The sequence below is a fragment of the Anabrus simplex genome, chromosome 2, assembly GCF_040414725.1.
Source record: "Anabrus simplex isolate iqAnaSimp1 chromosome 2, ASM4041472v1, whole genome shotgun sequence".
NCBI lineage: Eukaryota > Metazoa > Arthropoda > Insecta > Orthoptera > Tettigoniidae > Anabrus > Anabrus simplex.
Window position 1 is genome coordinate 445,410,225 of NC_090266.1, and position 18,770 is coordinate 445,428,994.

Genomic DNA, 18,770 nt, shown 5'->3' on the forward strand with positions numbered 1-18,770 from the left:
GCCGTCGATATGTATAGTTTGTTTTCTGTACTTTCCTTATGAATAATCCTACTCCATTGTAAAAAAATCAAACGATGCAGTACTTTTCTCCATAATCTAGTACCATTTCAGAGGAAAATTTAGTGCCAAACCTTTTTGCCCTGTGGCCACCCTGTTCACTACTTCTAGGCCAATGACAAAGTGTTAATCACATCATAAATACTGCAGAGTAAGCTTTTCCTCCGAAATATGGACACTTCATCTTGGAAATCGGATACTTTTAAGTAGTAGTGAAATTCATCAGACAATTGTATGTCATGTTCATTATAGTCAAAACATACTGCGTGAGTATATTTATAGTTATCATTGTAGCAAAGGAATGCCTCTTCATATTTCCAGAATAGAAAAGTAATTTAAATACAGTATTCCTAGCTAAGGCGACAAAATAATCATACTGCAAATCTGGTCTGAGAAACAAAGCCTTTCGGAGATTGAAAGTTTGCATCTCGATATCAAAACAGTTATGCTGAGTGTGGTTCTTTACGTACATTCTTGCATCACAGGACGCTAATGCTCGGATAGTGATCAATTTCATGTCCATCAAAACACCAAACTTCCTGAGCCTAATTCTTATAATCTATCAAAACTCCGTATAATGCTGGTTTCAGGCATTCAGATGAACACTAGGCTAATCATAAGATATTTTACTATATCACAATACAAGTTGGCTGAGCTGTTATTTTTGGATGAGCAGGCCGTTTACAGCCCGCATTCAGAAGGTCTGCTGGGAAAGTGACCGGAAGAACTAACATTCTTTTCAACACAAAACCAGTTTTCAGTTGTTCAATGAGAACTGATAATCTTTTCTTTTCAAGTTGTTTTACATCGCATCGACATAGATAGGTGTTATGGCGACTATGGGACAGGAAAGGTCTAAGAGTGAGAAGGAAGTGACAAGGGACTTAATTATCCTACAACCCCAGTATTTGCCTGATGTTAAAATGGGAAACCACGGGAAACCATCTTCAGGGCTGCCGACAGTGGGGTTCGAACCCACTATCTCCCGAATACTGGATACTGACCACTCTTAAGCGTCTGCAGCTATCGACCTCGGTAAAACTGACAATCGGAAGACAAGACGATATAACCCATTTTCACTATGCCTTCATCATTCAACAATTCATTCCACTCTATTGAAATTACGAACATTTGTAGTTTTACGTGACTGTTGATATCTAGATCATTGTTACGAGACCTTGAGTTATAAGTAGAAACTGAACGACAGGTAAGTAACTTTATATTTCAAAAATCTCACACACATTGACTGGGATTCGAAACGTTATCGCCTACGGAGCTAACGACTATGTCACTCATCTAACAGCCCCTTCCCGGGATGGAAATCATACCACAAAATTACTTCTCTAAATCATAAATATTATGGTGTAAAGACAGTGTCATTATTCCTTCTTAATTGTTGAAGAAACTCTGAATACAAATTATAATTTTTTATTTATTGATTTATGGTTGACATAGTTAATTTATTCAAGTACCTATCGATCACTGTAAGCCCCACCTTTCAGATGTTGTGCTTTTCATACCTTGTGCAGTTTTAATAAACACTACGGCAAATTGTGAAGGAATATATATTTCATTCCTCAAAATGAACTACGTCGTATGGACTCCTATGAGAGTTAATGTAGTCCTTTATGTTGTTTTATCAATGTGTAAACATTAGAATAGTAATCATACCACTGAATTATGTATGCGAAAATGGCTGTCATTGATCTGTCTACTCAGATGTTTTATTTTAATTTCTTTCGAACTGTAGGTATATTTTAATACTTCCGTACTTGACTCGATTTCCCTTGCTGGAACTGGAACAACAACGTTATACTTTTAGAAGATTGCAATTAAGGAACCATATACTTTCATTTATAATCAAGCGCACAAGCAGTATCATTTCTCAAGTTGGGTGATGTTTCATAAGTCTGTAGGATACACGACGAATAATTATAATGTTTGAAGCAAGAAGGTAGAAGTTAGCCATAGACTTCTAGACTTTGTTGTCAACAGTGTAGGTACAGCTTACGCACGCCGAGCCCACAAAGAACCAGTAGTCCCCTTGCAAAGAACAATAAAGTATATTAATTACCGCTCTCGAGTATAATGAAAATATGGGTGGGAAGGGAAATTTCTAGCAGGAAGGTGCGTTGTCACAAGAGGGTGAAAGGCAAAGACCATGTCACACTAAATGGGAAGAGGTAATATAGATACATGTACAAAGGGAAAGAAAGAATGGCTGGGCCAATAACGTAATTACTTTATGCTGCGGTCTCTTCCAACCTCTCTAGTCCCTTCTTTGATGTCTTCAATCTCCCACTGTCTACCCTTATCGCAATGTATTTTTATGAAAATGAACTGTGGTATATGATAACGGTTCTGTTCAACAGATGTCGGTCTATGACGTGCTGAGCATGTTGAGGCGTGTAATATACTAAGGTAGGAATAAACAGTTCCACATGCATTATTTGATGCCTGGCTTCACGAAGTTGATCTCCGGTATATTTCACAATCACTCAGAACTTAACAATGTAGTGGTATATTTTCCAGAAACATTGCAAAAACACATATTATTTTATTATCATCCTGATGTTGCACACGCAATTTCCCGTCACGAAACGTAAGAAAAATGTTTCCTTTTACTGCCTGTGTACGTCTAATTGATTTGAGACCAATATTTTTATTTACTCGATAAATTAAGATCAATACACGCCCATGTGTAAGAACGAAAGGTGAGTAACTTCCTTATTTGAAATGTAGAGATATGGAAAATTGGTTCAAGGATGGTGAACAGTCATATTAGAGTACACCTAATCAGAATACTTGTCTCCTGAATCTAAGGGCACTGAACACTGTAGAAAGTGTTGTTACGAACTCCGCCATAAACACAGACTGCGCGTACCTGTTAGCGTAAACGGGACACTTACCATGCAGATCATGATGCTTGCATTAAATACTTGATTAAGTGAATACTTGCTCACAGTTGAATTGGGGTTGTATGTAATCTGTTTAAATTGTTGACTTTGAGATTTATTGGAAGTGTAGCAGTAACATTCCTGGAATATTTTGCGATAGGATGAATAGGAAATCTGATACTGGTAATCTGTTGTTAATTATGGAGTCAGCTGGCATTCATGTAACAAATAGGGATGTTTGGTGCCGTGTTAAACTGTGGTAGTAATTATTATTAGATGCGTCATTAGTGAGAAAGTTAAGGTAACACAATAGAAGACAACAGTTAACGGTGCTTTATACAAGATGCGCTGAGATTCGTAATTACCTCTCGAACTTGGTTAGTTTAAAGTTTACGCTGTGAAAATTTATACCCTGAAGTGAATCAGAGAAATCACTTAGGAAGTTCATGATGTGCTAAGAGGGTTACAGGCGGACGAATAATAGTGGAGCCACACTGTTTTTCAAATACGTGCTGATTACATATTACGAAAATGGTGCTTGAATATTCCAAGTAAACAGCGAATAGGATGAAATCCCAGCAATTATCACTACTCATTTCGGATTTGAAAGAGATATGATCAGTCTTCTTTCCGCGTCTGTAATAAAATAGTCGTCGATAAAATTTTGAACAAGGAATATCAGCTACTTAAAATGAGGCTTAGGGAACATCTTCTAAGTCTGTTACTAATATGAGTTGTTCTATGGGATAAGAATTGTAAAGGTTCATTATTATAAGCAACAACAAATGAGTAAAAGAAAATCTTATGTTGTCGCAAAAAACTCAAGGAGAAAGAAAAAGATCAGATCCTAGAACTTGTGCACATACGGCACTTAGTTCTAAATATCGAAATAAACGGTACTTGGACATTATTAATAATAATAATAATAATAATAATACTCCTTTTTCGTTTTGGCCTACATAGGACCACGGGGCTCGTTTTGACCCTTTATATGGGTCTTCCGTTTCTTCTTGGCCCAAAAAGCATTCGTTTTCTCGCTGTGTACCACCTTCCTCTCCTCCGTCCACTTGGGTCTGTTGGTCCGTGTTCTTCTTGCTGGTGAGGGACAATGTGAAGCCACCCTCCATAGTAATCCGTCGGAATTTGGATCAAATATTTACGGTGTTTAGTGGAATACCGCATATTTCAAGGCCCGATTTCAATGCGGTAATATAATTTGTTCTTGGAGGCTCCCCATCGACGTGTTGTGCTGAAGATCTTTTTGGTAAGCCTGCAGGAGTTGATGAGGGTCAAGTGGCCGCAGAAGGCTATACACCTTTTCCTGATGGATGTGATTATGTTTTCATGATGATCATAGAGCTCATTGTGGTCCCTGATCCTATAAGCACCATAATCTTCTCTTATGGCTCTTAATATACTTATTAAATTGCTCCGTTCCTTGAGCTCCATTTTCCTGAGTGGGCCCTTCCTGGTCATCAAGAGACACTCAGAGGCGTAGAGCACAGATGGTATTATTACTGAGCTGTAATGATAAGATTCTGCAGGGAATTTACGAATAGGGGTCTCTTCTAGTGGGATTGTAGATGGGGCTCCTTCAATGTAATTCATGACTACAGCTTTTTGTATACTGACTTGTCAGACTTTTCTTCGCTGCGCTTGTTGTAAAGGCTCTGTTGATGGTGATTAGCCTCCTCTATGTTGCTGGCTAACAAGGTAAGTTTTTAGGCAAAGGCTACGCAAGACATATTGAGGTTGTGTTTCGTGTACCCAATTTGTAGTCCAGCTCCTAGTGGTGGTGTGGTATTTCATTCCCTCATAATATTCTCCTGTACACAGTTGAACAGGATGCAAGAGAGGATGTCATCCTGTCTCACTCCCGTTTGGATGGGGAAACTTTCAGAGAGCTCACCCCTGAACTTGTTTTGAAGGTGGTATTCCTCGGAGTAGCCAGGATTAGTTTGGAGGTTTTCTCAAACTAGTTCCCATAAGATGGAGAATAGGGTCTACACTCTATTGAATCATGTGCCTTCTACGATGACTACCCGAATGTGTCCGCCTTGACTCCGATATGCAAGGACGGCCTTGAGGTTTTTATTCATAAATAACAGGGGAGATGTAACTTCCATTCACTAGTATTGCTAGTCTTAAACATGGTTTGGTAAGAGAAAGAGGGAAAACAGTTCGTTTGTTATACAATGAAAAAGCATGAACTTACAATAATAACTGTTTCTCTACAGAGGGATATCGCACCTTCAACTTTGTTATAAAATTGCCGGGTGGTCCTGTAGTTCACATCCAGGTACCTTTACACTTAAATATGTATCAGCTTTTACGAAATATGACACTCGCTTTCCTTACTTCGAGGGCAAGCAACAACACGAAGTTTGGAACAGTAGCTCCTACTGCACGGGCGAGAATCACAATAAATAAAGGTTAAATAGCAGAAGCCGAAAACAAAATACCATGGGATGTTGAACTCACTCAAGCAATCCCGTTGACATGCCATAAAACATAATGGGCCAGAAGGCCCAGTTACACTGAGGATAAATCATACTACATTGGTGACCAAGACGGGAAAGAAAATTACTAACCGAAATACAAGATGAAAATGTAGATAAGAGTAAAATATCAGTCACCAAGAAGCAAAGTGAACAAGGGAAACGATGGTCCACAATCGTACATTCTTAAGACATTACATGACACTGAATTTGGTGGTTACACTCCTTCCGAAGGCAGCCTAGAAATCTACATTAGATGAATTAAGATAGCGTGCATTAAAATAAAGCAAAAGCGGCTCAGACCTAACTGTTATATGCTAGAAGACAACTCTGGTATCTTCCCGTCACCACACGCAAATAAGTTCACATGATAGAATAAAGCGCAGCCGACTACCTGAGAACTGCCAGTAGCCTCTAGTGAGGAGAACCTCATAGGTCGTAGCACTGTTTCAGAATTCCATCCAGATAGATACATAAGGCTCACGATTACACTTTATTGATAGGTGGGAGCTGGGCGATGATAGGTTGATAAGTCACGGTATTGACAACTTAGAAACACAAGAACTAAGCATTCTTGTGGCAAACCGTAAGGCAGTTACAATACTCAGCTAAACACATTCCAAACCCCCTAGTAGGCACTCCAAAATAAAAAATAGTAACATATCTTAATAAACTTGGACGTATATTTCCGCTAGAATTCACAATCGTTATGCGTTTAAAGTGTCGCGTGCCACTAGGTACCTTACTGGTGGTAAAAATATTATTATTAGCATTAATATTTCGTTTAAGGCTATGGCCACACAACACATACAGTTATAACACACGAAGCACTGTTTTTGTTTCCTCAATCTTTTTCCAAGGAGAACCTGCATTCAACGTCCATCTGGCAGTGTCGACCAAAGGGAGTTATTGTCCTCACCGAAGTAAATTACCTTCATATCCCCATCGAAGGAATCGTCACAAGATTCTTTCTATTTGGAATTCACTTGTTTTTCTGTTTTCAGCCCCAGTATTTTATTTCTGATTTTCAACACGAAAATATATTCCCAACTTCACTTCGGCATGATATTAGGACAATAGATGTTGAAGATGCTAGGCTCAGATATACAATCGTTTTTAACTTCACTTAGGTTTTTCTTTGAACATGTTAAGAGTGATTCCACAAACATATTTGAAGTGTCCTCTCATTTAACATTGTGCCGCACGGTCAAAGACAAATGCTTTTATATGCCTTTCATTGTTTCCTATATAAGGTAAGGGGGGGGGGGCAAATAAGGCCCACTTACAGATAGACTGCCGTTTGCCCTTAAAGTAACAGAGATACAAGAATTTTTTTCAAATAAAAATGTTCCTGGATACATCTTTTCACCAGATATCACAAAAAAAAATTGTAAATGTATCCGTGGTTCCCACATAGCACAATTATGTAATTAATGTAATTGGGCCTTATTTCCTGCTCTAACATGTAATAAGTCCCGCAGTGGAAGAGTACCTTAACCTCATCCCATGGGCAATCACTAGGTCAAATTGGAAGAGGAAATGACATGTTTTGTGGATGAGAAGACATGTTAATAAATTCAAAAATATTTATGTTGAATTTTTAAAATTGAAAATATAATATGGAACATTTCACCATGCTAAGTTAGGAGATCTGAATTTTCCTCTTTAAAAGTTTCAGGAAGCATCATTTCCTCTCATCTAACTTCGAAAAACTAAGCTAACGTGTTTTAAAAACTAATCATAACCACTAAGTACAAAATTCTGGAAATTTAAATCACACAAACATTCAAAAGTCACTTAATTTTCAGACAAAGTCATTTTTAACTTTTCCTTTCACTTATTTAAAAAAACTAATTTACTTTAAGATAACATTTAATTCTGCATGAAATAAGAGTCTTTGATGTTTTGAAAACGAAGTCTGAAAACAATCTTCCTTGTCGTTTATAGTTTGTCCAACAAACACTTCATCTCTTCTCTTGTTACTTCAGTAACGGTCACTGCGAGCGGCGTAGCTGAAATCTCGAACAGGAGTGAGCGGCTCCTGACGCTCCGCTGGTACTATGGATACATGCATTTGCTAACGCAGGTTTGAGTTTCATCTATGCCGCCACACAACGCAACGCTCCGCTCGCTGCTTGCACTGTGGCCGAAGCCTAACTCTTCCCTCGGTTTTTTGACCAAAGCCACTACTCACAATTATTGTTCTCACAACGCTGGCATAACGCCATTTCAGATCTCGTGGTCTCCTGGCTTTTCTAAATTACGTGCCAATACTAGGAATCGAATCCAGGCCGAGGAGCTGGCATGCTACCCTGAGACGACCGCGGTAGTCTTTAATACAAAAGTCATGTGTAAGAAAATGTCTTCAACTTCAAATTCAGATCAATACCAATGTGTACAATGGATAAAAAGTATAAAATTTTTGCTTATTTAAAATAAGCTTAGTCTATTTAGTAGCCTATATTTGTGAAACTTTACGAACTAAAATAACATTGGGTTAACATTTCTTTTAAATGAAACTAAATCTTTCGTAGTAGCTGCAGGAAATAAGGCCCACATGTTGCAAAGCGTGAGCATTTTTACCTGCATCGTGACCTTGAGGGTTTTCGATTGCATCATCTTGTGTTCTTAACCAAATTCTCTAAAATGTACACCGTTTCATTATTTATTTAATGCATTATTAAATACGTATATTATTTTAATGCTATCCTAGCACTAACATTCCCCCTTTTACTTCCCTTTCCAAAGAAAAGTTATTCAAATGAGATCAACTCCCCTACTCGAGCCTTGACTCTGGCCTAGCAACCAAATACTGAGGAAGGCCGAGTTCTCACTCTACCCAACAGGTAGCAGGCATAGACAGTAAGCAGACGTGTAGGTTCACTACCGACCAAAGAAGCGCCAAATACGAAAATCAAACAGTGGGCCTTAATACCTGCTGGGCCTTATTACCGCAACCTATCTTACGTGTGATATATGATCAAAGTATGCTTCAGGTTCAGCTAACTCCATTATGTATTGCTAACTAAAATGCCCTTAACAAAATGTAGTAAACCATTAATTATGCGTGCTTTCCAGTGGGATTCTAATAAAAGTCATTTCAATATATGCGATATGTAACATGTACATTCAGATATCTCTAAGCGTTCAATAATTGAAGACTTAATTCGAAAGAGGCTAAGCACCATGTTAAGAAAATATAAATGTTGACGCATATCCCCTTCCCACCTAAAATATATTTTGTTGATGTTTCTATTTTAAAATATTTATTTTTTGGAATGGGTACTATGTTTGGAAAGTAGAAAAAATAAAAAATGTTCCATACATGCTATGGAAAGGTACGAGCGCAATAATGGCGGTTAGACTTTTATTGCGCAAGTTTTCTCATTCTTTAAAGCAAGAAAATGCTGAAAGTAAAATATGTTAATTGGCTCGCAACTAATTTCTTCTAGAGGGAATACCAAATACTGACAAGGAATTACACTGATGAAAGTTTGGAGAAATTTATATGAAGAAGATTCAGTCAGATTTTTATAGTTTATAGTAGGTCATTTCTCAACATTTTAAAACAGCTGTTCTCCTTGGAGGGGTACAACTAGATATCACATTTTAAACAGAAAATTTTGGTTCCATTTCCGCATCGACAAATTCTAGCCCTGACACCTGCTAACCAGCCATGGCAACAGAAGCAATAGAAGCACACACTGCGAGACATCCAACATCATTGCAGTTCGGGTGAAGCGGTAAAAGTGATTCGTTAGCGTGCCAGACCTTTTTTTAACTAACCCGTACGATTGTGTGAGTTCAAGTGGGAAAAGGTTATACAGGTAAGTACGGAAACTAATGCCTTTTAACAAGAGCAAAGTCCAGACATGCTTGCGTGAATTTTATGGCTATCAAGATGTATCGTTTGTGCTATTACCAATTATTGTCTTTTTATATCCATATATTCTTTGTCCAGTTGTACCTCATGACTATTTGTAGAACCAATGGAGAAGGTTATTTTGCTACATGTTTAAAATCGCTCTAATTTAAATTTGCACTAAATTTTGTAGTTTTCGGTGATAGTAGGATACTGGAATCATACCACCGCAACTACAAATGACCGAGATTGGATAAGAGTCATGTGGGACAATACGCCTTGTTGCTAGATGGTAAGGGACCTTTTAGGTAAAGAGTCAAATGCCACCTCATCTGGAAAAGCCAAAAATTGAATCCAAACTAATGGGTGAACAAATGCTCTTCGCACCGTGCGAGGATCGATCGCACGTCCCTCCCTTCCTATAACACAACATTCGGCCTCCCAAGGTGCGTTCACGGCATAATAAATAAAAAAATCAAAGACTAACTTATAGGCATAATAGAAAGGAGGAAAGTACGATGCATTTAACTACAGCAAATTATAATAGCAGAAATATCCTTTTTCACAAATTTAATTCCTTTCCTTAAAACTCACACATCAAATATAACTCGAAATAATACATAACTATACATGTCGGAAGAATTCAACAAACAAAATAGAGGGTGTAACTCCGTTCGATTTTAAAATGTCTACCATCGACTGATCGTTCCTTTTATTTCTGGACCCTACGATAAGCACACCGATTCTTTGAACACCAATATGAAATATACCCTATTACATGTATCCGGATGAAAATGCGACGATTTTTCATTAATCTATTTCTTCTCTACTGGAAGAAAATGCAACGCTCCCGAATTTTGGAAACAACTTTGAGTGGTCGACGAATGAATTAAATACAATCTTAATTAACGCCAAATAATGTCAGTACTTATGGACACGACACAACAAACAACACGAAATGAAACAAATGTTGGGTTCGGCATCGAACCCACGTCACACTGAACAAAGAGACCAAACCACGGAGCAGAACTCACTCTCGAAGTCTAACACGCACGCTCACAAATAAAATAACCATCAAAGAAAAATTTACAACAAAATATCTACACACAATACATAACTCCTCTGAAAATAAGCATAAAATTAAAACAATAACAAATGTGAATGGCTGTACTTCATGGGGAAAAATTTTGTGACGGAAATCCTGGATTTGCCTTGGGAATCGAACCGAAGATCTGCTGCACGCCACCATGTTTGAATCACTGAAAATCCCTATCTGTTATGATGATAAAGGAAGAAACAAACATTGTAATCTGGCGTTCCAGTAACTCATATTCCCAGAACGAAATGAACACAAAGCAACTGGGAACTAATACAAATGCGAAATTACTTCGTGAAACACGGGCGCTTTTATTTTCTGTGGCCAGATTTGACATATTTACTCTGAAGAGCTCTCCTTTATACAAAACACAGGCAAGGAGAGTTCCGCTCCTTCCAACATAAATCACTCATCACATGGTCCCGCCTCATCTGGAAAGGCTAGCGACCCCTCTCTTTAAATCCTCTGAAAAGCGAAGCACTCTGGAGACTGGAGAAATATCGTGGTAAATTACATTTCAAGCAAAATTCAATACATCATATTCCAAAGTTTCATTCATTTATACGTACTCTGCACGTATGCCTCTCTTATGCCACGTCACACCGTTATTAATCCTTGCATTTCATCAGAATTTTATCATGAGTGACCCGGGTTCACACCTTAGCGAATGCACAGAAAATAAACACACGGTTTTCTTCTAATTTATACTCAACACATCAAATAGATATTAACGTGGCCATTATTTTCAGTCTATAGAAATATTATCCTCTTAACAGAAAAAGAAAATCTCTGTCTAAGTTGGGAGGACATGTAGTCGAGCCCCAGGCATGTCACACATCACTTATATTAATACAGCCAATTCTCTACCCTACGATTATGCAACATTCATTTCAAACCAGAGTGCATTGCTATCCCATATATTAACAAATCAACAAAGGCATATAGATGGCCCTATCGTCATTCATTACGGATATGAAATGAATGTCGCAACATCAAGAAAGAAGAAAATATACCGTTTGATATCGTAAAACAAAACTACACTTTACCGTTATTACTCTAAAACTATTGGATATCTAATCTTTAATCCATGCTCATGCCTTACTGTCAATTTCGTATTACATATACTTGAAATTTATATCACATTCCAAGGTTTCATTCCCCATCAAAATTATATTTACTTAGAAACACCATGACCGACTCAAAGTTGCTCCCTAATATCAAAACAAATCCATATTTACTTTTACAACCTTATCCTACGTTGTTTACATATTTACAAGAAATTAAACCCCGCATTTACAATAATACTACTTAAAATTTCAAAACAGTGTACTTATTGTCATGTTGGGATGTCCATGGTTCTTACCTCGGAGAGGCCCCTGGTGGATGTTTACTTATGCATGATACTGGCACAGATCACTGGTCTGAAGTCTCCTTTTGCGATCACCGTCAGTGTCTCCAATGTCTCGGGTTAGGGTCCACTGGAACTGGCTATAAAAACAACATTCCATTAATCACGTCTTCGTTCGACACTGTTTATCAAATCAAATTTATGGTGGAACCTATTTCAATTTCCTCCGACACTGTTTAAAAAATCTAACCACCTCGGGTTTTAATATCGCGATGCACAGTCTCCGCCGTCTTACGGCGATGCCATCGTCCTATGCCCGCTCGAATGTTCACATCATTTCCACCTCACCGAGATTTTTACACTCTTGTTCGTAACCAGCGTGCGGATAACATATATAATTGGCTCGAAATTGTTTCTTCTACTGCGTAACGACATAATTCAATTTTTCACACCCGCACAAAAGAAATATATCTGCTGACACGCGAGACGACCGGACCGTCTGTCCCCTCCCAACACTTCACGGCAAGTTCTCTCGTCCTCCACAGGGCCGTCTTTAAATAAACTCACCCCAACTCGCAGAACGGACAGCGGATCGTCCCCAGTCTTATTTCCATATCTCGTGTTCTACGGGTCTTCCGACATCGGTGATGTGGTCAAAACGCTTAGCTCATAATTCTATGACTTCTTATTATATGCATAAAGCAATTCGATCGGTACTTAAGCGGATATCTTCAATTAAATAGGGATGCCTCTTCAGTGATTTCCCGTTCGGAGTATGGGTTCACATCTGGCGTGGGTACGCTTCTAACCCCTACCTCACCTTCACGATGACGCTTCTTATACCATTAAGGAACTAGAGACAGAGATTTTTGGATTATTGTCTCAAGTGCAATGGAGAAATTTATTTCGTGCTCATTAATACCGTTATGTTTGTATGTGTATTTGAAACTGCGACTTGCATTATGCTGTAAACAGTCGTGACCTTTAGAAATGAACCTTTCATATCTCTAGCTAAAAGATGAAAGGAAACGACTGGGAATCAAATCAACTTGCGTCCCTAAACCATAGGTAGCCACTGCACTTTCTTCAAGCGCTTAAGTACACGAATCTGTCGTCATTGGTTCACCCTCAAAGAGGATCAAGCGCTGGTCCGACGCAGGTGAAATTGAAAGATATTTATTTCGAAGCCTAGATTATAACTTACATTTGTCTGAGAAAAATTCCAACATTGAAGTTTTCAGATCCAAAGGTTTATTTTCAAGTCCCCAACTTTTGTCTGTTAAATGACCTTATTGTAAATCGTGTACCATGAAATCTGCTTCTGAAGTTCATACATTATGTATATACCATAAGTTTCAATGAAGGAATTACATAACAATTACCAAAGTTGAGTAATGATACTTTCGTGTACCATCGTTATAGACGTGCGTCTTCTAAAGTCCGGCCTGAAAGTTTTTTTGAATGATCTAAGAGCCTTAAAATTCCTTCATTTTTAACAAGCAATGTTTCCTCTCCTGTTTCGCCATTCATCACACGTTTGGTAAAGTCTTTTATTTCATTGTCTAAATATCCGGAAAGTTGCATTCCTAGCTCCTTCTTGATGCTGACACATATAATAAGATAGACATGCATGAGGCAGGTAGTTAGGAACACAACACAATGCATTAGGTTGTCAGTTCCAGTAGGCTTTACAAATGCATCAAATGAGCAAGATGTGTACATTCTATGTTGTATAATACGAAAATCGCTGAAAAATTCTGAGAAATAACTCCTTCATAAGTTATGAAATACAGTTGATCATTATTAAGAGCTTGGACATTTCCTATTACCGTTCCTAGATTAATTTCCTTGGTTGAATATTTTGTCACAGTTGTCAACTACTCACACGATTCTAAAGCCTTTCTCATAATTTTAGAGTATTTTAATCGGCGGTTGGGTATTCTAAGAAGTGGTACAAGATGACCTCTGTGGCGCTGTCGATTATTCGGTATCATTCTGTTCCCAAGGCATTGGGCTCGATCCTAGCTGAGCTCGCTGGCTTATATTCTTCTTCTCCTTATTATCATTGTTATTAATGTTATTAGCTTTACTTCGCACTAACTGTTTTTACGGTTTTCGAAGACGCCGAGGTGTCGGAATTTAATCACGCAGGAGTTCTTTTACGTGTCAGTAGATCTACCGACACCAGGCTGACGTACTTGAGCACCTTCAAATACTACCGGACTGAGCCAGGATCGAACCTGTCAAGTTGGGGTCAGAAGGCCAGTGCCTGAACCGTCTGACCCACTCAGCCCGGATTATTAATACTAATATTAATATATTATTATTATGATTATTATTGTTGCTATTTCACAGTTACTTAGGGGTCGGCACATTGTATTTATCCCAGTGTTATGGTGAAATACCTTTTCTGACGCCAAACCTATGTGGAGGGATATATTCACAATTTCGTGCTTCTGTAGTGGTATGTAGCGTGATATGTTGCTTGTAAATGATGATGTGTGCTGAGACTAACACAAATACCCAGTCTCCGAGCTAGAGGAGGAAATAATCAAAGTTAAAATCCCCGGCCAGGTCGGAAATCGAACCTGGAGCCATCTGAATCGAAGGCTACTACGCTGAACGCTCAGTAGCTCGATGACATTATAGTGTTTAACTACTCTGTGTTGCTAGTTTCCTACACGTTAAAGGAGTCCTGAGGGAATGAATTCCGGCACTCTGACGCCTCTCTTAAGATCTATAGCAACTGAAGTGTCATTAAAAGAAACAGATTAAATGTACTTTAAATGTAGTAGGGGATTCAGTGAACAAGGCAACAGGACTTTGATTTGCGTAAATAGTCTCAGTTTCTAAAAATAAATACAAAACCTAATCCTCGTCTTTATCTGAGAATGTGTTTTAATGATATGCCAAGGCACCTCCCTTGGAATAAATACAATCATGATCAAACGTTTGACATAATGACATGCCTGCTGCTTAACTTCAGTGCTGTTTCTACCCCATTTACACCTAGTTGCCCTTTTAATGCCCATAGACTTACGTCAGTTCAGAACAGAACAGTCTAGACCTTCCCAAATATAACGGTGTACCAACTCACGGTTGAGGTTGGCTAATTTCGCTTGGAGTTTTCGCTCTGCAATACGAAACTAGTTCCTTTAAACTCCACTCATCTTCTGCAACTTTTTCGCGTGTTTATGAGCTTTTTCTACGGAGAAATTGAGTCACACCACGCATCGCAATGTCTGAAATTTTTTCTGCCTGACCCATTATCTTACAACTGACGCTTGGATGGTGTAACTGATAGGAGGTGCTGGGTTTTTATATTCTCCGTAACACATCTTCATCTATATACAACACATTACACTATAAACCACCACAGAAGGGTATGTTAAAGAATACATGATCCGGTGTGGCGAGAAATTTGAATGAAATTGATTCATGTTTGTGGGTTACTGTAGTCACGTCCTAGTTCGTGAACCATGGGCAGCGGCTGAGTGGCCTAGTAAGTGGTCCTGAGAGTCGGGATACCAGTTGCTATGGAATGGGAGTGGGCATCTCGGACATATTCTGAGTCGTGGACCTCCTTGTGCTCAGGCGGCTAGGACTATACAATTCACCGGTGGTCCATAACCCGTTAGAGGAGAGATCCTCACTTGGACTATGTGCAAGTAGGGCAGCATCCTGCTTCATGAATTTACCGAGCTCAGAACACTTTCAGCAAGCCTCGGACCTATGGGAGTAATGGAGTCCCACTCCCATTTGACAGGCGAGGGACTCCATGGAAACAACTTGGCGAACGAAATGGAATTCGATGGGGAGCTATCAATATTAATGGGGCTTATGGAAGAAAGAAGGTAGAACTGGCTGAGTCAGCAAAGAGGATGCATCTGGATGTGCTAGGAGTAAGTGATATTCGGATAAGGTGAGATAAGGAGGAAGAGATAGGAGATTATAAAGTGTACTTGACGGGTGTTAGAAAGGGAAGGGCAGAGTCTGGGGTAGGGCTCTTTATCAGGAATACCATTGCACTCAACATAGTTTCGGTTAGGCACGTAAATGAGCGAATGATGTGGGTAGATTTGTCAGTGCGAGGAATTAGAACGAGAATTGTGTCCGTGTATTCACCATGTGAGGGTGCAGATGAGGACGAAGTTGACAAGTTTTATGAAGCATTGAGTGACATCGTGGTCAGGGTCAACAGCAAGGATAGAATAGTGCTCATGGGCGATTTCAATGCGAGAGTTGGGAATAGAACTGAAGGATACGAAAGGGTGATTGGTAAATGTGGGGAAGATATGGAAGTTAATGGGAATGGAAAGCGTTTGCTGGACTTCTGTGCTAGTATGGGTTTAGCTGTTATGAATACATTCTTCAAGCATAAGGCTATTCACCGCTACACATGGGAGGCTAGGGGTACCAGATCCATAATAGACTATATCTTAACAGACTTTGAATTCAGGAAATCTTTTAGAAATGTACGAGTTTTTCGGGGATTTTTCGATGATACAGACCACTATCTGATCTGTAGTGAACTAAGTATCTCTAGGCCTAGGGTAGAGAAAGTGAAATCTGTCTGCAAACGAATAAGGGTAGGAAATCTCCAGGACGAGGAAATTAGACAGAAGCACATGGATATGATTAGTGAGAAGTTTCGAACAGTAGACAGTAAGCAGGTTCAGGATATAGAAAGAGAATGGGTGGCATACAGGGATGCTGTAGTAGAAACTGCAAGGGAATGCCTAGGAACAACTGTGTGTAAAGATGGGAAAAGGCGAACATCTTGGTGGAATGATGAAGTGAGAGCAGCCTGTAAACGCAAAAAGAAGGCTTATCAGAAATGGCTCCAAACAAGGGCCGAGGCAGACAGGGATTTGTACGTAGATGAAAGAAACAGAGCGAAACAAATAGTTGTTGAATCCAAAAAGAAGTCATGGGAAGATTTTGGTAATAACCTGCAAAGGCTAGGTCAAGCAGCAGGGAAACCTTTCTGGACAGTAATTAAGTATCTTAGGAAGGGAGGGAAAAAGGAAATGAACAGTGTTTTGAATAATTCATGTGAACTCATAATAGAAACCAGGGAATCACTGGAGAGGTGGAGGGAATATTTTGAACATCTTCTCAAAGTAAAAGGAAATCATCATGGTGGTGTTGCAAACAGCCAAGGTCATGGGGAGGAGGAAAATGATGTTGGTGAAATTATGCTTGAGGAAGTGGAAAGGATAGTAAATAAACTCCATTGCCATAAGGCAGCAGGAATAGATGAAATTAGACCTGAAATGGTGAAGTATAGTGGGAAGGCAGGGATGAAATGGCTTCATAGATTAGTAACATTAGCGTGGAGTGTTGATAAGGTACCTTCAGATTGGACCAAAGCAGTAATTGCACCTATCTATAAGCAAAGGAACAGGAAGGATTGCAATAACTATCGAGGTATCTCATTGATTAGTATACCAGGCAAAGTATTCACTGGCATCTTGGAACGGAGGGTGCGATCAGTCGTTGAGAGGAAGTTGGATGAAAACCAGTGTGGTTTCAGACGACAGAGAGGCTGTCAGGATCAGATTTTCAGTATGCGCCAGGTAAATGAAAAATGCTACGAGAGGAATAGGCAGTTGTGTTTATGTTTCGTAGATCTAATGAAAGCATATGACAGGGTACCGAGGGAAAAGATGTTCGCTATACTGGGGGACTATGGAATTAAAGGTACATTATTAAAATCAATCAAAGGCATTTATGTTGACAATTGGGCTTCAGTGAGAATTGATGGTAGAATGAGTTCTTGGTTCAGGGTACTTACAGGAGTTAGACAAGGCTGTAATATTTCACCTTTGCTTTTTGTAGTTTACATGGATCATATGCTGAAAGGTATAAAATGGCAGGGAGGGATTCAGTTAGGTGGAAATGTAGTAAGCAGTTTGGCCTATGCTGACGACTTGGTCTTAATGGCAGACTGTGCCGAAAACCTGCAGTCTAACATCTTGGAACTTGAAAATAGGTGCAATGAGTATGGTATGAAAATTAGCCTCTCGAAGACTAAATTGATGTCAGTAGGTAAGAAATTCAACAGAATTGAATGTCAGATTGGTGATACAAAGCTAGAACAGGTCGATAATTTCAAGTATTTAGGTTGTGTGTTTTCCCAGGATGGTAATATAGTACGTGAGATTGAATCAAGGTGTAGTAAAGCTAATGCAGTGAGCTCGCAGTTGCGATCAACAGTATTCTGTAAGAAGGAAGTCAGCTCCCAGACGAAACAATCTTTACATCGGTCTGTTTTCAGACCAACTGTGCTTTACTGGAGCGAAAGCTGGGTGGACTCAGGGTATCTTATTCATAAGTTAGAAGTAACAGACATGAAAGTAGCAAGAATGATTGCTGGTACAAACAGGTGGGAAAAATGGCAGGAGGGAACTCGGAGTGAGGCGATAAAGGCTAATTTAGGAATGAACTCGATGGATGAAGCTGTACGCATAAACCGGCTTCGGTGGTGGGGTTATGTGAGGCGAATGTAGGAGGATAGGTTACCTAGGAGAATAATGGACTCTGTTATGGAGGGTAAGAGAAGTAGAGGGAGACCAAGACGACGATGGTTAGATTATGTTTCTAACGATTTAAAGATAAGAGGTATAGAACTAAATGAGGCCACAACACCAGTTCCAAATCGAGGATTGTGGCGACGTTTAGTAAATTCTCAGAGGCTTGCAGACTGAACGCTGAAAGGCATAACAGTCTATAATGATAATGTATGTATGTACGTATGTATGATAAAATAAGCACGTGAGTAGTCTCGTTACCTTACAGATTGTACCAGCAACGTCCTCCCACGTAAGGATCAATATACATTAGGCCTGCATATAAAATGTATTGATCAAAAAGTAAAGGAGAAAAATAGGGTACCGTATATCCTTTTTACTTGCTTCATGTCAACTTAATAAATGCCACGCCGTTCATTGATCTGTTCCTCATTAGTTTGCAAGATTCTTACGTATTTCACATCCTCAGATGTTACATA